This window comes from Cnephaeus nilssonii (genome assembly GCF_951640355.1).
Source record: "Cnephaeus nilssonii genome assembly, chromosome: 15".
Taxonomy (NCBI): Eukaryota; Metazoa; Chordata; class Mammalia; order Chiroptera; family Vespertilionidae; genus Cnephaeus; species Cnephaeus nilssonii.
In genome coordinates this window covers 480435-499857 of record NC_137086.1, presented here as the reverse complement: position 1 = coordinate 499857, position 19423 = coordinate 480435, and the positions used below count along the sequence as shown (strand labels likewise).

At 47.1% G+C, this 19423-nt stretch overlaps 1 protein-coding gene across 5 annotated transcripts in view; it reads left to right on the top strand.

Annotated features, from left to right (window-relative positions):
* MYT1L (myelin transcription factor 1 like) overlaps positions 1-19423 on the top strand; it is a 245610-nt gene that overhangs the window by 122433 nt on the left and 103754 nt on the right. For all 5 annotated transcript variants that reach the window (XM_079791509.1, XM_079791508.1, XM_079791507.1 and 2 more), the window contains exon 3: positions 7018-7163. The gene's annotated coding sequence lies outside the window, so the exon portion shown is untranslated. The remainder of the gene's footprint in view (positions 1-7017; positions 7164-19423) is intronic.

Below are 19423 nucleotides of genomic sequence, written 5' to 3'. Positions count from 1 at the left end.
ATCATCCTGTTGTATCGTAAATCAGCAAATGAGATACAAGACGCCTTAATGAGCCAATTAATTAGGAGTCGTTTATTGCATGCGGCCCAGAGGGAGGTGTCTCTTCCAAATCTCTGAGCACCACATACAGGAAGTCTCCCGTATTTATACTTTTCGAGCCCCTTTGCTTGCAGACATTACAAAGGACCCTGTGTGAGTTATTGTTACAGACAGTTGTAACCTTGAATACATAATGAGTTAGTACTTGGCATAAGAATATGGGAATTATTATCAGTATTAGTCTATATTAGTCTATTACTTTGGATGGCTAGCCTGCAAGGTCAGACAGTTAAGTTTATCTTTTTCTGTTATTTGAACTAAAAACAAAGTCATTTTATAGATTAAGAGACTGTCTTAAAGTGACAGAGTTTACAGAACTAGGGACTAACAATAGTAGAGAGTTTCAAACAGCAGTTTTTTATACAAGATAGAGGTTACTATGCTTCATTCCTAATCTGATTATTAGATTAGATTAGATTAATGGAGATCTGCATGGCAGTTTTATTAACCAGTAGTTTATATTACCATATGCATTTAAAGTAATATAACTACATTTCTCTTAAAACTCTTCAGAAATTCAAATTGGCTTTTTCCCAATTAGTCAGGATTTATAAGGTTTTATGACATATTAACATTTTCATTTCCATGGCATAAATCAGAAAGTCATGGCAGGACCAGGATTTTTCTGTGCATTGAATTCTAACGCATTACTCTTATTTTTTTAAACTTTAGCCCACGTCTTTCTTTAAATAGATTTTTATTGATTTCAGAGAGGAAGGGAGAGGGAGAGATAGAAACATCACTGATGAGAGAATCGTTGATCCACTGCCTCTTGCATGCCCTACACTGGGGATTGAGCCTGCAACCTAGGTGTGTGCCCTGATCGGGACTCGAACCAAGACCTCCTGGTTCATAGGTCAATGCTCAACCACTGAGCCATGCCGGCCAGGCAGCCCACATCTTCTTATCCCACCAGTATTCATATTAACATCAGCACTAGTATCAATCATTCTTACATTGTATGAGTATCATTGCTTACTTTCTAAAGTGTTTGCATTATTTTTGTCTCATTTGATCTTCAAAATAACTCATTAGGAATGCAGACAAAGTATAATCATAGACATTTACTAAACATGGGTGTTGCAACAGGTGTTAGATGACTTTTCCAAGGACATAGTAAATCATCATGTAGGTGAAACTAGTGTGTCCGGTGCTCCTTTCATTCATGTTGCTTCTGCCTTTTTCTTAAAACCAATATTTGTATCATTAATTTCCTGCTTTCATGTTAATGAATTATTATGGTTGATGTGTGGCTGCCTCACTGTATTAGATTTGAGACAGGTGTTGGAGGATTTTGCATTGTGTGGCGTAGTTGATACAACAGGCATGCATGTGTCCCACAAACCAAGTTCACAGAGTAAAGAAAATAGGTGCACATCGATCCCAGAAAGATGCGAGAAAAGTAAAATGTGCCCACATTGACCAGATTTCTCTTAGAGCCTTCCCAGTGTCCTTGCATCATCCCTTCAGGACTCATCCCAGCAAGACTGGGAGCTACCCGAGTGCTCCTGACACCCAACGGTGGGGGTCAGAACGTGGAAGGTTAGGCAGAAACGGGGTGGGTGGGTTTAGTATTAAGGCCCGTCTCTCTTGCTCAAATTAGCTTTCCCTGTCTCTCTTGAAAGATGGTGGAGGTGAGCAGCAGCCTGGGTGGGTGTAGAAGGTGGAGTTTCCATTCCGAAAGGGAGGTCTTTTCCTCCGAGTCACCAGCTAGCCCAGAGGTGCTAACAGTTAGCGACCGTTTCCTCCTCCCATTTCACACAGCCCAGACAGGCAGAAAGAACACAGGTGTTTGTCTTCAACACAAAAAACCACTCTCAGCCTCTTAACCATGAAAAGTAGATCATAACCTCTCAGGTGTGATAGATTTGGCCAGTCTAGTAACATTTTAGGAACATCTTCATCCCACGTGAAAATAACATTAGGAAAGAAGATAAGAAAGTGAGCTTTTAGAGCTAACATCAAAGTCAAAAGTTGTTTTCTAAAAATCATCAACTGGACTGTCACCTTTGGCTGAACTGCGGCCTGGCTGTGTGCCAGCCCCAGGATCCCTGGAGGGGCTCTCAGAGCCCTGAGAATATGGTGGTTTTCTCTGATGGTTTCAGGTGGTTAATTCCACAGAACTGTAAGACCTTACCTACCCAGTGTCGACAGCACGAACATTTTTATTCAAGGTCACATACTTACTTCTCGAGGTTACTTGTACAAACTGCATTTCGTTTGAGAGGCAAAGCACTTAGCACTCTGACTTGTATGGCAGCTCTACAGGGTCATAGGCCAGGGCACGGGTTCAGAGTCACTACCTAAAACTTGTCCCAGAAACAGGAATGTCCTCCGTGGAGCCCACGTCGGTGATAAACGCCAACCTTGACCTGATTGCCCATCCTGTCTCCTCTCTTCTGACCGCCTCCCCAGCTGCAGGTCTTCCATGGAGCCTGCAGAGTGTGTGGGAGGGAAGGTCCAAGGAGCCAGGGGTAGCAAAGGCGCTGCTCTGTGAGTGGCAGCGTTTCAGGAAGTGGAGATTTAGAGATGCAGCCTGGTCGTGCGTGTGTACGTGTGTGTGTGTGTGTGTGTGTGTGTGTGTGTGTGTGTGTGTGTGTGTAAAGCTGGGAGGGATGGGGATTATGATAGGCAGTCTATCCATATGGGATCAATAACACAAGTGTAAAAGTCTTCAGTACAAAAAAGAAACAACTGTGCAAATTATAGAGGAAAATTTGTGCTTCGATGGCAAATTGCGTGGTTTAGGGCACAGCCTTCTGGATTCTGGGGTTGTGAGTCTCTGGAGGTTCTGCACCTTTCGCTGCCTGTAGCTGCCGGAGCTGGTGGAGGGCGGACGGCCTGTAGCGATGCAGAGCAGTCCTGTGCATGGGCTGGAAGCTCACCTGACGCTGGGGATTGGCCCACTTTGCATCTGTTTGCAAATTCATTTCAGTATTCCTCATCTATTCCCGTGTCTGTTCTTGGACTTTTCCTTTGAATGGGTAGTAGCACCTGCTTGGTTTCCTCATTAGATGATGAGTTACAAAAATCTTTAATGTGTGTTCATTTTATATTATATAAGAATCATGATTTCGCCTTATTTTGAAAGTTATCCTTTAACAAAATAGAGCATGGGGAAATTTGGGGTAGATAATACCGTATGTGAAAAATGCTTGACGTCTTAGTTGACAATAAATTCACGGGAAGTCACGGCTGCAGTATGGTTGTTGCTTTGTTTACGTGGATCTTAAGTACTTAATTTAGAGTCACTATTCCAAGCCACTGGTCAACTTTCCTTACTTTTAACCCAGTAACTGATTGATAATTGTTGCTATAAATCGTATTTTAAAATCTGGCATAGCAAGCTATTATAATTATCTTTTTTAAAAGAACACTTCAATATTCTTGCTAGCTTATTCTTCTAGATGAATTACCCTGTGAGTTTGTCAGAGTCTATAATGTATTCATTTAGGATCTTGGTTTTGCATAAAAATCTATAAATATTTTCTTGGGAATTATTGTCATTTCTGCTGTATTTGGTCTTTTTAATAAGAAGCAATATGTACATCTCCAATTATTCTTCTCATTCTTTATTTCTCCCATTAGGGGTTTTAAGTTTAATTTGAATAATTAAATCATTTATGTCTTGAAGTAAACAAATATGCATTTAATGGTTTTAATTGTTTGAAAAAGAATTTTTGTTAACCGTTTATTTGAATATTGTGGCTGTTACTATAATTTGATGAGGTTTTAGAAGAACATTTCTTTCTTAATTTTGATTCTATTGTATTCAACAGCCAAATATTTTCATCTAAATCATTTCATATTTTATAATGAAAGGTAATGGGGAAAGTAATTTAATTGGAAAAAATGATTTTCAACAAGCTTCTCTGCAATGTATTTATTTTACTAAAAGGAAATACCTGTATCTCTCCCTGCGTGGGCCCTATTGGCCGTTTTGCGTGCTCCATCTCCTCTCAGCGGTTCATCTGAAGAGCCGTAGGTTCTCAGAAACAGAAACCAGTGACTAGCTTCATTTTGTGATTCCCGTGGCATTCGTTTGTGTCACTTGCTGAGGGTCAGAATTCGGAACTTGGACCAGGTGAACTTGAGGGGCTTCCATTTTGTGGTGTGTGTGCAGGAGGGTGGGCTGGAGTATCTACTAGTATTTCAACTGCCCCCACATTACTCCTTCCCTGGCGGGGCGGGGGGGGGGGGATTGTATGGTGAGTAAAAAGTATTCATTTTTTAAAAGACAAATCAACTTTAAAAATACAAATTCAATTGCAAGAAATAAAAATTGTGAATGAAGAAAAAATTGGTTATTCAGGATTTTATGTATTATTATGTTAAAAGAGATGAAAAACCACCCTAACAATATGTTCAAGTCTCTGCTCTGAGCAAAGACACTGTTAGTCACCCCCAGGAATGTGACAGTAATTATCCTCTTGACATCCCTGTTGTGCTTTTTATAATAATAATATGTTTAACCTTAAAATGCACAAAAGTATGTCATGTGCTCCAACCAAAAAAATTAAAGTTGAGTTTACACACAGTTGGTCCCAACTAAAAACCTATGGTCTAGCATTGGCAACTACTAGAACTATCATCATGCAGTAAATACATATGTGGGAGTTTTATCAACACATTAAAGGCTTCCCAGTGGGGAGCTGGAACTAGAACAGGTGATATTTGAGGAGCACCGTTTTCATAACAAGCCCTGTAGTGCTATTGGACCCTTAAGCTGTGTGTATAGATGGCTTTATGAGATGCGTATTACGTTTTTTAAAAATTGATACTTCCTGTTGTTCATCTTGAGGCTGATAATGGTAGCCTCGCAGGCCACAGGTGGTGTGGACTCTCAGGGTCTGGAATTCGTGGAGAAGTCTTCCCTGGAGTCTCGGGGGGAGCGGGGGGGGGCGCGGAAGGGAGAGGACGGGAGAATGCCTCGTGAGTGTTCTCCTTGGAGCAGCCGCCTTCCTTCACGTGACCTCGCCTTTGCTGACTGACAGGGCTCCCTCCCTGCTGACAGCGTGTCCCTGCAGCAGTTGACCAATTTCCCGGGGCTCTCAGGCTTGTTGCAGAGGGTCCATGTTGACAGAGCCGCTAAACAGCTGTTTCAATGCCTGTATTGAAAGCTGGTGAAATAAATAATGTTTGTTTCCATCAGAACCGCTTTGAGGGGCTGCAGATGGGATTCTAGTTGGTGGGTGGTTTGGGTGGTAACTGGAGGTCAGTGGGGGTGCTCAAAGCCCGTCACTCAGCTCGCCCCTTGGGCCACGAGGCTCACGTGCCCCGCCCCAGTGCGGAACGTCCGTAGTGCAGAGCCAGGCGCTGTCTGAGCTGTGTTCATAAGGAGCCATTAGTGAAAACAGGAAGCGTAAGAAACACTGAAAACAAATACAAATTAGCAAGGAGTACATTCACCTGGAAATTCTCTCTAGCAGCTCAGATTTCTTGTACTGCAGATTAGCTATTTCTCTGATATTTAAAATATAAATTAAGCCCTGGCCAGTGTGCCTCAGTTGGTTGGGCATCGTCTCATGCACCGAGAGGTTGATGGTTTGATTCCCTGTCAGGGCACATGCCTGGGTTGCAGGTTTGATCCCCAGTAGGGGGCACACAGGAAGCAGCCGATGATGTCTCTCTCTCTCTCTCTCTCTCTTACTCTCTCTCTCCCCCCCCTCTTTAAAACTCAATAAAAATATTTTATTACAAATATATATATATAAAAATTAAAAAAATAAGTGGGGTACAGGGGATAAATAGGGGGGAAGGGGGATTTCTGTAGTACTTTCAACAATAAAGATAAATTTAAAAACAATAATAGTGAAAATTATATCATGTTTTTAACATAATGAGAATAAAGATAACGCAGTTATAATATACTAGAGGCCCAGTGCACGAAATTCGTGCACTCGGGGGGGTCCCTCAGCCCGGCCTGCGCCCTCTCACAGTCTGGGAGCCCTCAGGGGAGCGGGCCTATGCTGGCAGTTGGACATCCTTAGCGATGCTGTGGAGGCGGGAGAGGCTCCCACCACTGCCTCTGCTCTTGCCAGCTGTGAGCCCAGCTCAGGGCTTCTGGCTGAGCGGCACTCCCCCAGTGGAAGTGCACTGACCACCAGGAGGCAACTCCTGTGTTGAGTGTCTGTCCCCTGGTAGTCAGGGCGTGTCATAGCGACCGGTCGTTCTGCCGTTCAGTCGATTCGCATATTAGCCTTTTATTATATAGGATATGGTGAGGTACTTACATGTATCAGCCTGGGAAATTCTAGCTCATCATTTGGAAACAAATTTAGAGGAAAAGCAAAAGGTGGGGAAAAAGAGTGAGTGAAAGAAGGAAGGGAAACAGCAAATCTGTTTTTCTTTAGCCCCAATGCTTTATAGTTTTAACAAATAAAATTTTAAATTATTGTGGTATGTTTTAAGTTAGCAACTAACACGTTGCTCTAAAGTCTTTTGGATGGAAAGGGCTGCAGCTTACTTTTTGTCTTCATAGTAGAGAAACAAAAATAAAGACACGTACGGCAACCTGCTGGTGATACAAGCTGTGTATATATGTACAGACACATACATATGCTTCTCTAATTATCCTCTAAATATTTCATACTTCCTAGACTCAATCACAAAATAACTCCTACACCTAGATTTATAAGAATATGTTTACAGTTTTGTGTAGTTTTTACATCACAGTGACCTAGTTTTCTGAAGGAGTTTTCTATAGTGAATCATTTATCCGAAATGAATTGGTGTGATTCGAGGTGGTGTCTCTGCCGTCCCTCCCTGTGGCATCTGTGTGGGTCTGTCCACTCAGCCTGCTTATTCGGATGCCACTGTCCTCAAGTGCAAACCTCCCTGAGACTCACTGCCCCAATGTAGGAATTTTGTTTCATTATGAATGTCAACCCCATTTCTCTGCCCTTTATTTTTCTCTAGAGTGGCCCATATCTGGTGGAAGAGACAAAAATGTAGCTATTGGATCCAATCAAGTGTTTCTCTCTCACAAATTATCAACAACATCCCGTCAAGAAAGGTTCTGGTGGGTCCCCCATCTGTATGGCTGCCCGAGGAGACACGTAGAGGTAAGGACCCCACGTCCTGCTCCAGGCTTACGTGCACACAAATGTCGGATCTATTCACCTTAAAATATCTTACTTTGAAAAAATGTAAAGATGGGTTTGCAAATGGTGGGTTTTTTATTTGCCAAAGAGCACAGTGTCCCTTAATTTTAATAAATATATTCAACATAAAGTCAGATTTTGTAAAGCATTTCTAAACACAGACTCAGCCTTTTGTTATCCAATGGCATCACCCAGAAATAACTTCACAGGAAGCCCTAGGGGTAGGCCTGTGCACCCTCTGGCCATTGTACAGAGCCCCTCTAAAATCAGGTCTCTATTTCTACACTTAGTTCTGTTTAGGGAACATTTTATCGTTAAGGAAATCAATCGGTCTTTAATTAGGGCCGTATTTGCATAGCATAAGTCCTCACAGGTTGCTGTCAGTTACTGGTGATAAACCTCCCTTGGTGCCACTGTAGAACTTGGGAGCCGTGCTCCTTGCAAAACTTCAGGTTATTAAGGTGTTGGTTTAAGAATTGTTTAAATTGTAGTAAAACATGTATAACATAAAATATACAATTTTAATCATTTTTATGTGTACAGTCCAGTAGTAGCTGTGTGACCATCACCAACATCTATCTCCAGAACTTTCTTATCTTCCAAAATGTCATTCTTCCCCATTAAGCAGTCACTCCATGTTTCCTACTCCCCCATATTCTGGCAGCCTCCATTCTACTTTTTGTCTCCATGAATCTGACAATTCTAGGGACTTTATGTGAGTGGAATCATACAGTATTGTGTTTTTGTGATTGCCTTATTTCACTTAGTATATCTTCAGCGTTCACCCATGTTATTGCATGTGTCAGAATGCCCTTCCTTTTGAAGGCTGATAGCATTCTATTGCCTGGATGGACCATATTTAGTTTGTCTAGTCATCTGTCCATGCACACTTGGGTTGCTTCCACTTAATAGCTATTTAGAATCATGTTGCTGTGAACATGATGTACGGATACCTGTTTTCAGTTTGAGTCCCTGCTTTCAGTACTGAGTATATATCGAGAAGTGGAATTTCTTGATCATGTGATAATTCTGTTTTTAAATTTTTAAGGAACTGCCATACTGTTTTCCATAGTGGCTGTACCATTTTACATTTTCACCAATATTGTACAAGGCTTCCAGTTTCTTCACATCCTCACCAACACTTGTTGTTTTCTGTTTTGTTTTATTTTGTTTTGCACTTAATAGCTATCCTAATGGATGTGAGATGGTACCTCATATGGTTTTGCATTTCCCTGATGATTCGTGATGTTGAAGATCTTTTCTTTCACATGCTTTTGTGGATAACTTTGTGCTCAAGTCCTTTGCCTTAATTGAGTTGTTTTATTGTTGTTGTTGAGCTGTAGGTTTTTTTATATATATTATGGATATTAACCCCTTGTCAGATACATGACTTTTAAATATTTTCTCCCATTGCATGATTTGCCTTTTCATTCAATGGTAGTGTCCACTGATGCACAAAATTTTTAATTTTGACGCAGTCCAGTGGGTCTAGTTTTATTTTGGTGTCACATTCAACAAGTCATTGCCCAGTCCAGTGCCATGAAGATTCTCCTCTACATTTTCTTGTAAGAGTTTTATAATTTTAGCTTTTACATTATGGTGTGATCTATTTTGAGTTAATTATTAGCTGTTATATTTATACTTGAGGCCTGGTACATGAATTCTTGCATGAGTGGGGTCCCTGGGCATGGCCTGTAGGGATTGAGCCGAAACCACAGCCTGCAGCTCCTGCCTCTGCTCACGCTCATCCGGGCCCCACTGCGCCGTCATAGCAGCGCTCGCCAGCTGTGAGTCCTGTGTCTGGCGCCCATCCTGAGGAGGGCGCCAGTGGGGGCGGCGGGGACGCGATTGGCCCTCTGGCGGGTGGTGGGACACCCTTGCCGGCCTGGGATCCAGATCCGTCCCCCTGATGTTCGTTCACGCTGGTTGTCGGGAGCCACCTGGCGGCCACGTTTGTATTGCTTCTTCCTTGCGGAGCATCTAGGGAGGGGAAGCGGCCGCGGTGCCTGAGGCCGACTTCCAGGAGGCCGGTGGCACTGTCGGGACCGTGCCGGTGGCACCAGTCCAGTCTCTGGAAGAGCCTGACCCATTCTCTGGGGATTGGACCTGCAGGACTGCTGAGGTCAGCTGAGCGGCACTCCCGCTGTGGGAGCGCACTGACCACCAGGGGGCAGCTGCTGTGTTGAGCATCTGCCCCCTGGTGATCGGTACATGTCATAGCGACCGGTCATTCGGTTGCTTGGGCTTTTATATATATAGACTAGAGGCCCATTGCACACTCGTGCACTGGCGGGGGGGGGGGGGGGTGGTAGATCCCTCAGCCTGGCCTGCGCCATCTCGCAGTCTGGGACCCCTTGGGGGATGTCCACCTGCTGACTTAGGCCCAATCCCCGCAATGATCGGGCCTAAGCCGGCAGTCATACATCCCTCTCACAGTCCGGGGCTCTTGCAGTCTGAGACCCCTTGCTCCTTATCACCTGTCTGCAGTGGAGGCGGGAGAGGCTCCTACCACCAGCGCTGCACTCACCAGCCGTGAGCCAGCTTCTGGCTGAGCAGCGCTCCCCCTGTGGGAGAGCACTGACCATCGGGGGCAGCTCCTGCGTTGAGCATCTGCCCTCTGGTGGTCAGTGTGCATCATAGCGACCTGTCGTTCTGGTGGTCGCTTAGGCTTTTATTATATAGATTACCCTTTGATTGGTTGAACGGCGACTGGTTGACTGGACACTTAGCAAATTAGGCTTTTATTATATAGGAGGATTATATATATAGACTAGAGGCCCGGTGCACAAAAATTCGTGCATTGGGGGGGCATGGTTCCTCAGCCCGGCCTGTGCCCTCTCACAGACCAGGACCCCTTGGGGGATCAGGCCTAAGCTGGCAGTCAGACATCCCTCTGGCAGCCTGTGATCCCTCGGGGGATGTCCAACTAATGGCTTAGGCCCGCTCCCAATGGGGAGCATTAGTCGAACATCCTTAGTGCTGCTGCGGAGGCAGGAGAGGCTCCCGCCACTGTCGCTGCACTGACCAGCCATGAGCTGGCTTCTGGCTGAGAGGCGCTCCCCCTGTGGAAGTGCACTGACCACCAGTGGGCAGCTCCTGTATTGAGCGTTTGTCCCCTGGTGGTCAATATGCATCATAGCGACCGGTCATTCCGCCATTAGGATCAATTTGCATATTACCCTTTTATTATATAGGATGATGTAAATTAAGGGTCAAACTTCATTCTTTGTATGTAGACACCCAGTTTTCTCAACACCATTTGTTGCAAAGACTGTCCTTTCCCTGTTGAATGGTCTTGACGCCCTTATTGAAAATCTTAGGCTAGATATGCAAGGGTTTGTTTGTAGGCTTTCTGTTCCAGTGCTCTGTGGGTCTGTTTTTTGCTAGTACCACACAATTCTGATTACCATCGCCTTGTAGTAAGTTTCAAACCCAGGAAGTATAAAACTTCCAACTTTGCTCTTACTCTTCAAGATTGTTTTACCTTTTGGGGACGGACCCTTGAGATTCCATATGAATTTTAGGATGGATCTTTCTGTTTCTGCAAAATTGACATTGGGATTTTGATGAGGATTGCATTGAATCTATAGATCGCAAGGCAACGTTTCTTAATGAAATAGAAATAGAGGATTTTATGCTTTATAGTAGTAAATTTCCCTATCCAGTTTGAACAATGGACCATACTTAACTATCTGAAAATTTTTCAGTTTGAAAAACAGATTTTTATTATAGATTTTTCTGAGGCTGGTTTGGTGGACAATAAGGAACTATATAAGAATGTTAAATACAGAGTTTTATGAAATCTGCACTGGGTATGAAGATACAATTTCTCTTTAATTTCTTAAAACTCAGCCTTTCGAAGGCTTCTCATCTCCAGAAGCAATTCCTTAGTAGAAAGCCCAGTGTCAGGACTGTTTCACGTGATCTCTGCCATCAAGTGTAATCTGCTTTGGCATTTAGGAGTTCATTGCTCTTAATGAGAAACTAGGATACAAATACTTAATGTGGGCATCCCCCAAGACCGCAGTCAGCACGAGTGAGCAGGGAGGCATAGGACTGGGCCGTGCGGTGTAATGAGAGCTACCAGTGACTGCCCCCTGCCACATGCACCAGTGCCCGGCACGCACTGCCGTCCCCAAACCTGTGAGTCTGAGGGACTCCTCTTCCCATTTTAGGGGTCGGTCAAGGGAGGACTAGAGGATTTCGGTGACTACCCTAAGAAGACATCATTGATAAGGAGCCAGGACAGTACCTGACGCAGACGTGGGGGTCTACAACAGGACAGAAATGAACTTTATTTAGGGTCCAGATTTGACACTACCTACTAATTCCAAGTAGTCTTCAAATTTTAGTTGTTAATCCAAGTCTGTTTCCAAGCTGAATATAAATATTCAGAAGTTTGCCTTAGAATAAGATATCACAAAAATTACACAACGACCTTTTCCTGTCACAGATACCAAGGAGTAAATGTACATTAATCATTTTGCATCAGTTTCTCATTCATTCCACACTTTTGAGTACGTATTTTGTGCCAGGAACTCTACTAGTCTCTGGAGGTAACAAATGAATAAGCTGTGGTCATTGCCCTCAAAGAATTCACAGACAGAACACGCATAAGGCGTGGGACCTGGAAGCCCTTTCCCTTTGTGCAGAGTCCGTGCCTTTTCCTCTTCTATATTCCAGAGTGCGTTCCCTGCCCTGGGAGGGGCTCAGTCACCTCTCACTGCCTCCGCAGAGGTCTGGGTGAGATGAGGTCGAGAACACAAAGGAGACCTTAACTCTGAACAGAGGGGTCAAAGGTGTCTTTGAAGGGCAGGCGACCTCAGAACTGGACCTTGAAAATTAGTTCATCAGATGGCTAAACCTGGGAATGACTTACTAGAAGAGAAATACAAAACCCAGAGATTGGAAGAAGCAAGGCACAGATATGTGGATAACAGGCACTTGGTGCAACGGGCGCTTGGTGCGTGCAGCTACATCTTTGGACAAAGGACTTACTGCCTAGTGACGGGTCTGGTCTGGTGCGGTGAGGCTGATGTGTGCTGTGTGCTCCTGGGGCTCACAGGGGAGAGGATGTGGGGTGGTCTGTCTCGGCGCCCTTTCAGTTGGGTCCACAGCGGGTGGTTTACTCAGGGGTGGGTGCCTGTCTCTGTCCAGAACGGGATGGCCACTTCAGCCCACCCCGTCTGTCTCCAGTGCCCAGCGCCATGCCTTCAACCATCAGTTCCTGTCCAGCTGCCATCGTGCAGCTGTTCAGACTGTGGGTCCCTAGACTGCTCTTCTTTGGTCCTGTCCTTAGAATGCAACTCAGAATCAGAAATGCTCAGGTGGGAGGGCCTATGGCACCAACGGCCATCACTCAGCACCAGCTGAAGGCAGCTCAGTCCCAGGCCTTCACTCCCCAGGCTTCCTGCTGTGACTCCCACTGAGCCCCTGTGCCCGTGTCCTGTCCACAGCAGCCTCCTCCTCAGCATCCTTGGTTAGGAAGCACGTATCAGCCTTTCTCTTGTTGGAGAGAGAGAAGTGCCATAGAACAAGGTTTTGGGTTAGGGTACTTTTTGTCCTGGTGCGTCCCAATTAGCCACTGTGGTTGCTGAGCCATGAGCACTGGGGCATCTGTGGCTGGCACCCCAGGAAACCCAGTTTCCTCAGACTGGAGCCCAGCAAGAGCCACCTTTGCACCCACTTCCATTCTAGACTTGACTTAAAACCAGTATCTGCTTCCCAATAAGCTCCATGAACTGCGCTCTGAATGGCGACTGTTTTAAAGCAAAGCTGACCATGCATCCAGAAGGAGGAATCTGCTGGAATGGCACCAGCTTTATAAATCTGTGCTCCTGACCCTTTGCAGCAAATTCATTTAAAACAGCTAACGAGTGCCGTTAGGTTCGTCCTGGCACAGCCAGTAGCCATTTGTATGCCTTTGGGCAAATCCCATCAAAGTCTTAATTTCCTTTTCCAAAAAGTAGCAATAAAAGGGCTTTATACAGATCAATGAGGTGGGTTACATGGAAAGAACGTAGACTAAATGCTGATAATAGTAGCCAAATATTAAGTATCCACTAGGTATCAAGCTTGGTTAGAAAAGTACCACTCAGCATATACCATTTAGTCTTCAAAACTCCCATGAAATTGGTACTGTTCTTATCCATAATTTGTATTAGAGGACACTTATGAGCAGAATATAAATAATGTGCCCAACGTTACATAGTTAGTAAATGGCACGGGTAGGATTCTACCCGAGGTAGGCATTTTAACTGCTGAGCCAATGTCCTTAACTGTGGGGGTGTGTCTCTGCCATGTCTCCAGGGCCCTGTGCAGACTGTACATATTGTTACTATTGTGTCTGCTCCACATGGGCTTATAATACATATGATGTGTGTGTGTATAATGTATTTATATATGTATTTTATATATAAATACTATAACATAAATACATTGTATATAAATGCACATATATACAAATATATGCACAAATAAAATACAAATACATTTACATGTAAATATGTTAATATCACATATCTATCGTATCTAATAAAAGAGTAATATGCAAATCGACCGTACCTCCACCACACCCACAAGCTACGCCCACAAGCCAATCAGGAGCGAGTATGCAAATTAACCCAACCAAGATGCCAGAGAGAGAGTAGGAGGGAGCCTTGGGTTTCCCCGGTGATGGAGGAAGCCAAGCTTTCCGCACACCCTGGCCGGCCCAGCCTCCACTCCAGGCTACAAAGTTTTCATTATAGAAGGTAAATAAATCCCAACAGAAATGGCTGCCTCCACAGAGCGAGCAGAAGGCTTGGCTCCGCTCCAGGCTACAAAGTTTCAATTGTAGAAATAAATAAATCCCAGATACCAGGGCCTCTGCTTGGGTCACCGGGGGGCATGGCCGGCCTGCAAACCACCACAGGCCCCTCGCCCAGGCTACCCCATGCCCCAAGGGAACCCCACCCTGATCGGGGACACCCTTCAGGGCAAACCAGCTGGCCCCCACCCATGCACCACCAGGCCTCTATCCTATCTAATAAAAGAGTAATGTGCAGATTGATCATCACTGCAACACACAATATAGCTGCCCCCATGTGGTCAAAGATCCTGCCCCCATGTGGACACAAGATGGCCACCACAAGATGGCCAGCAGGGGAGGGCAGTTGGAAGGCACCCGGCCTGCAAGGGAGGGCAGTTGTGGGCGATCAGGCCAGCAGGGGAGGGAAGCTGGGAGGGACCAGGCCTGCAAGGGAGGGCAGTTAGGGGTGACCAGGCCCACAGGGGAGGGCAGTTAGGGGCAAACAGGCTGGCAGGGGAGCAGTTAGGCATCAATCAGGCTAGCAGGGGAGTGGTTAGGGGGTGATCAGGCTGGCAGGCAGAAGCGGTTAGGGGCAATCAGGAAGGCAGGCAGGCGAGCAGTTGGGAGCCAGCAGTCCTGGATTGTGAGAGGGATGTCTGACTGCCCCTTTAGGCCCGATCCCTCGAGGGTTCCCAGATTGGAGAAGGAGCAGGCTGGGCTGAAGGACACCACCACCCGCCCCCCCATGCACGAATTTCGTGCACTGGGCCTCTAGTATAAATACATAATTATTTGTGAATATAAATAAATAAATCCATTGTTATATACGAAATACTATATAGAGTGTCAGAAGTCAGGAGGTCTGGTGTGCCTGTTCTCTTGCTGATCCTGTGCCTCACAGGCAGGTGGGTGGCGCGCTGATCTCTGAATTGTTCAACCTTGTGGCTCTGCGCTTGCCCCTGGCTCTGTGGGAGCCTCCTCTCTCAAGGCCGCTGCTTCAGCACTTCCAGGAGGGACGCTGCGGAGTGGCTGTGCAGTGATGGATGAGGGCAGGCTCCATCGTTTCATGGGAGATTTGCATGTGTAGCTCTCATGAGTGCTGGGGAGCTTCTTGCATCAATCTTGTGTTCTTCTGTGGGAGAAGGGGAGAAAACACCTGCTTCCTTTATGCGTTATCAGTGTTCTTGTTCGAAGTGGCATTCCTTCTGTCGGGCTGGGCTGGGTGCATTACCGCGTGCCTTGCCCTGAAGCTGCCAGCGCCCTTCACTTACAGGAAATGGGCGGCAAGTGGGGTTCTGAACTCACAGGTCTCAGCACCACCTACTTGTGCCATCATCCTTGCAAGTGCCGAGATCCAATTAGTGAGCCGATCAGCAAGTCTCCATGTGTCAGTGTACCTGCTGTGAATGTCATTCTGCTCAGCGATAACAGGGCTGTGTCCCAAAATAGAGGTGGGGGGAGAGGGATGGGAACACTGAGTCCTGGTTGTGAGCTGAATTATTTTTAAAGTGACTAGACACCGATCCTTTTAAAGCGCCAGTCTCTAAAGGAAGCTGGGGTTCGGCTTTGGGGGAGGAAGGCTAGACTGGCCCTCCGGGCAGTGGGTCCATGTATAATATCAGCGTGAGTGTCTGGAGGGGAGTCAGAGCCCCTTCTAAGAGGACATCTGAAATGCCAAAGCAGGCTTGGTCTCAGCTGCACAAGCGATAGGGCCTGTCAGAGCCTGCGGACTGCTCTGGGGGTTCTCCTGCAAGCGTGCTGTTGCCCGCCATGTGGTCCCCGGGCAGAGCTCTGGAGTGTGCGTTGTTGAAGTCAGGTGATGGTGGTTGGGGTTGGTAGCCTAGGTGCAGAACTCATTCAGGCTGTTGTGGGGAGTTTGGGAAGTCATGACCCTGAGCCGGGAGCAAAGATCTCCAAGGAGTGTGGGGCGGGCCTGGGTTTGGGGAACACCAGGGCTTCTGAGTCTTGGATGAGCTGAGACTCAGGCTGGAGGGTTGGAGGGAAATGAGAGCGTGTGGAGGAGGAGCAGAGGATAGGTGTCCACATGCTCCACGTGAGAGGCTGCCCAGGTGCCAGCCAGGAGGGAATGCGCGGGGTGGGGTAGGGGCCTCAGAACTTGGCAGCTCTGGGCCTGAGTTCCAGAGGCTGCCATTGGGGTGAGTTCAAGAACAATGAGTGAGAAATGGGGTCAGACAGGGACAGATGCCCCGCAAGGGAGGCTATGAAACTGAGCTGGAAGCTGTGGGATGCCTTGAGGGCCTGGGGTCGGATGATCAAAGCTCAGGGGAAGATGGCGGGGAGTGCCGGGAGCAGGCATGGAACCTTTTCTATTTCGTAATTGATAAGAAAATAATAGGCAAAGTCATGGGATCCCCTTTGTAATTTAGCATTGATTGTCGGGAACATACTAGAACAAGGTCCCTAAGAAAATAGATATGATCAGTGTGACTTGGAGCACAGAAATCATTTAATTGCTTAATAAAATGTAATTCGTATCACTCAGGTTATTTTAATTTGTCTTCTCTTTAACTGTTCTTCAAAGTTGACACAAAGATGCAATTCTATGGCCTTGCAAACAGAATCTGCAAATAAGATGGACTGAGGGAAGGTTGAGGTGAGAGCGAGCGGGACGGAGCAGCTGCATGAAAGGATCCTCAGGAGGCCTGAGTGCTTGTGCACAAGCTCCTGGTCAGGAAGAGTCTCTGCAGTCAGAGAGCCGTCCTGTTGGCAGGTACCCGTGTGGCGGCGGAAGGAGGGAGATGGTTGTTATGCAAGATTTTGGCTAGACACAGCTGCACGTCTCCCTTGGAAACCATCTGTTAAGCTGCAAGCTGTAGATCCTAGGAACCCAGAGAATGCGCAGGAATGACACCAGGGACACGTCACTGCACCCACGGGGCGGTCAGCAGCTGACCCGGCAGCCACGCTGCCTCAGGCTCCTGCTGCAAGGAGGGGGCACCAGCACTCTGCCCGGAGCTCGAGGATCTGTGACCCGGGGATTCCTCATGCTTGGTCCTGGAGACATTTGATAAAAGACCAAGAATGTCGTCAGCAGCCTGGAGATTGGGTGGTTACGGGGTGGAGGAGCAGTGGAGCCAATTCGAAAGGGGCTCCGTTTGGTGTAGCTTAGGCCGAGGTGTGTCGATTAAGAAAAACAATTTAATATGGATTTTCGAGATAAAGTCATGAAGACTTGTTGATGTGGGGATTGACAGGAAGGGAGGATGAATGGTGACCCTGAGTTTCTGAGATGAGCAACTGGATGTGTGGGTTCCATTGCCTGGGCCAGGAAGACCCCGGGGACAGAGACTGTGGGCAGAAGCTCGGGGACCATTCTGGACCCATCATGTTCATTGTACACCGAGATGGCTGTGTTAATTCCCCTCGGTGTTGCTAGGACTTTTAAAACGGCAGCAAGAGAACTTAATTGTTTAATCCCTCTATCTAATCCCGTTTTAAAATGAAATTCAGTCGCACATCTACAGTGAGGAAGCTACTTAGGCGAGAGCCAGACCAGGCCCAGGCTCTGTCCCAGCCCCGTGCGCTCACTGCTCAGGTTCTAAGAATGTCAGTGTGTCGGTCCAAAGTCACTGTGCTCTGCATGGCCCTCCCTGCCACCCGGGACTGTCATCGCGACATCAGGTGCATCGGGCACAGGGGCACAGCCCCCGACAGGCTGCTGGGGCTGCTCACATCACCCGGTCCTTCAGAATGTTCTGAGCCGGGACAGACAGCTGAGACAGCGGTCATCTTCAGGGGCTGACCTCAGAGCCCCTGCTGCCCGTCATCTCTGTGAGAACACGGTAACTCAAATCAATGTTTTTAGCAGGATGAATCTTAGAATTTTAAAAAATGCTCATTCCTCATGTCACCTTCAAATATTGAAGCTAATTTTCTCTTGATGTTCAAGGTTCTTCAGTCAGTAGCTCCACAAACAGATAGATCTGGTGCCCGGAGTCTGATGGGAACTGGTCTCCTGGCCAGGGATTGGGCCCACTGAGTCAGGGCCAGGACCGCCTTCTAGTGCCTCCTCCCATGTGGTGTCACGTGACCTCTGGCTGGAGTCCTCGCCTTCTCCCATGGGACTCTGTCCTGAGTGTGTCTCCCAGGGCCCTGCTTCAAGCATGTTGCTATTGCTTCAGCTCACTGTCCCGACTGCTGTGACATCACAGAGACACAGCTAGCCCTGAGGTCCCAGGTGCCCTGGAGCTAATGATGGCAACATGCCAGTCTCCAGACTCATGGAGAGTTAGCATTGATTCATAAAGCTAAAGGGCTGTTCTGTGGGGGTTAGAGACATGCGGTTTATTGGAGCTGGTCATGAAAAGTACAATTTTGGCAGCTAACAGCAGGGAGAAGCTGACCTCCAGTGAGGGTGAGAAGCTGTTTGTCACTAAGACACGGAGACTTGGTGGGTGGAGGGAACTCCACTGGTCAGGGCCCCTCAGATGGGCTGCACCAGCCCGTCTCCACCTCCCCCACCCCCTGCCTTCTGCTCCCTCATCATGGGCCTGAAGCCGGGCCTCTCTGAGCCCCTCCCCCTCTCCTCCATCTATGAGACGCAGACCACCCCAGACCCCACGCAGAGCCCTGCTCAGACCTGGTCAGGAGGGAAGCACACCTGGTCCAGCACTCATGCAGGGGAGCCCAGCCAGGGCTTATTCAGTCCACAGAGGCGTGTGCAGTGGGGACAGTGGGACCTGCCACCTTATGATGACAAAGCCAGAAATCAGACCTTAGGCACCTGACAGGCCCAGTGAGTGTTGGCGGAGGCAGGGGAGTGATCCTGGAGGAGAAGGTCTCGGTGTGGGCTCTGCCACTTTAAGGCAGCGAGGAGCTGGTTTTCTGTTTCTCGAAGCAGCTCTGCCGTCTTTATCTAATCAGGCGTGTCATTGATTGGTTTAGATTTTTGTTTTGCTTCATGTATCTTGTTCTGAATATTGGGTTTGAATATAATTGCCATAGGTCACACTACCTTCTTAAAAAATTCATCCAGCATGCAGGTTTGGGAGCAGGGGGTGACCTGAATGTTCTATGCAAATGTATGTAAATATATGCTAATGTCAGTAGGTGAGTGTGGCGTCTGTCACACCTCCCAGGTTAGTTCACTGGGGCCTGAGCACTGCCACACTCTCGGGACCACAGGAGGCATGTCTGTCTCCCCAGCCTGTGGGGTCGCCGAGAAGAACCACCTGGTGGGCTTCCGAGGGTCTGTGCCTTTTTAGAGAGAGCTGTCTGGACTTTGCTTCCAGGGGCTGGTTTTATGTTGGTTTCAACTCAGTAAGGACCACGGGGCCTTTCCTGGGCGAAGCACCGTCCCAGGTAATGAAGCTCAGGCCTCTGGTCCAGGCCCTGGCGCTGGCTGAGCTGATGACCACGCAGGCAGAACGGGGCTCTCCAGGCAGGGAGGGAGCCCATCCCCCAGGATGCA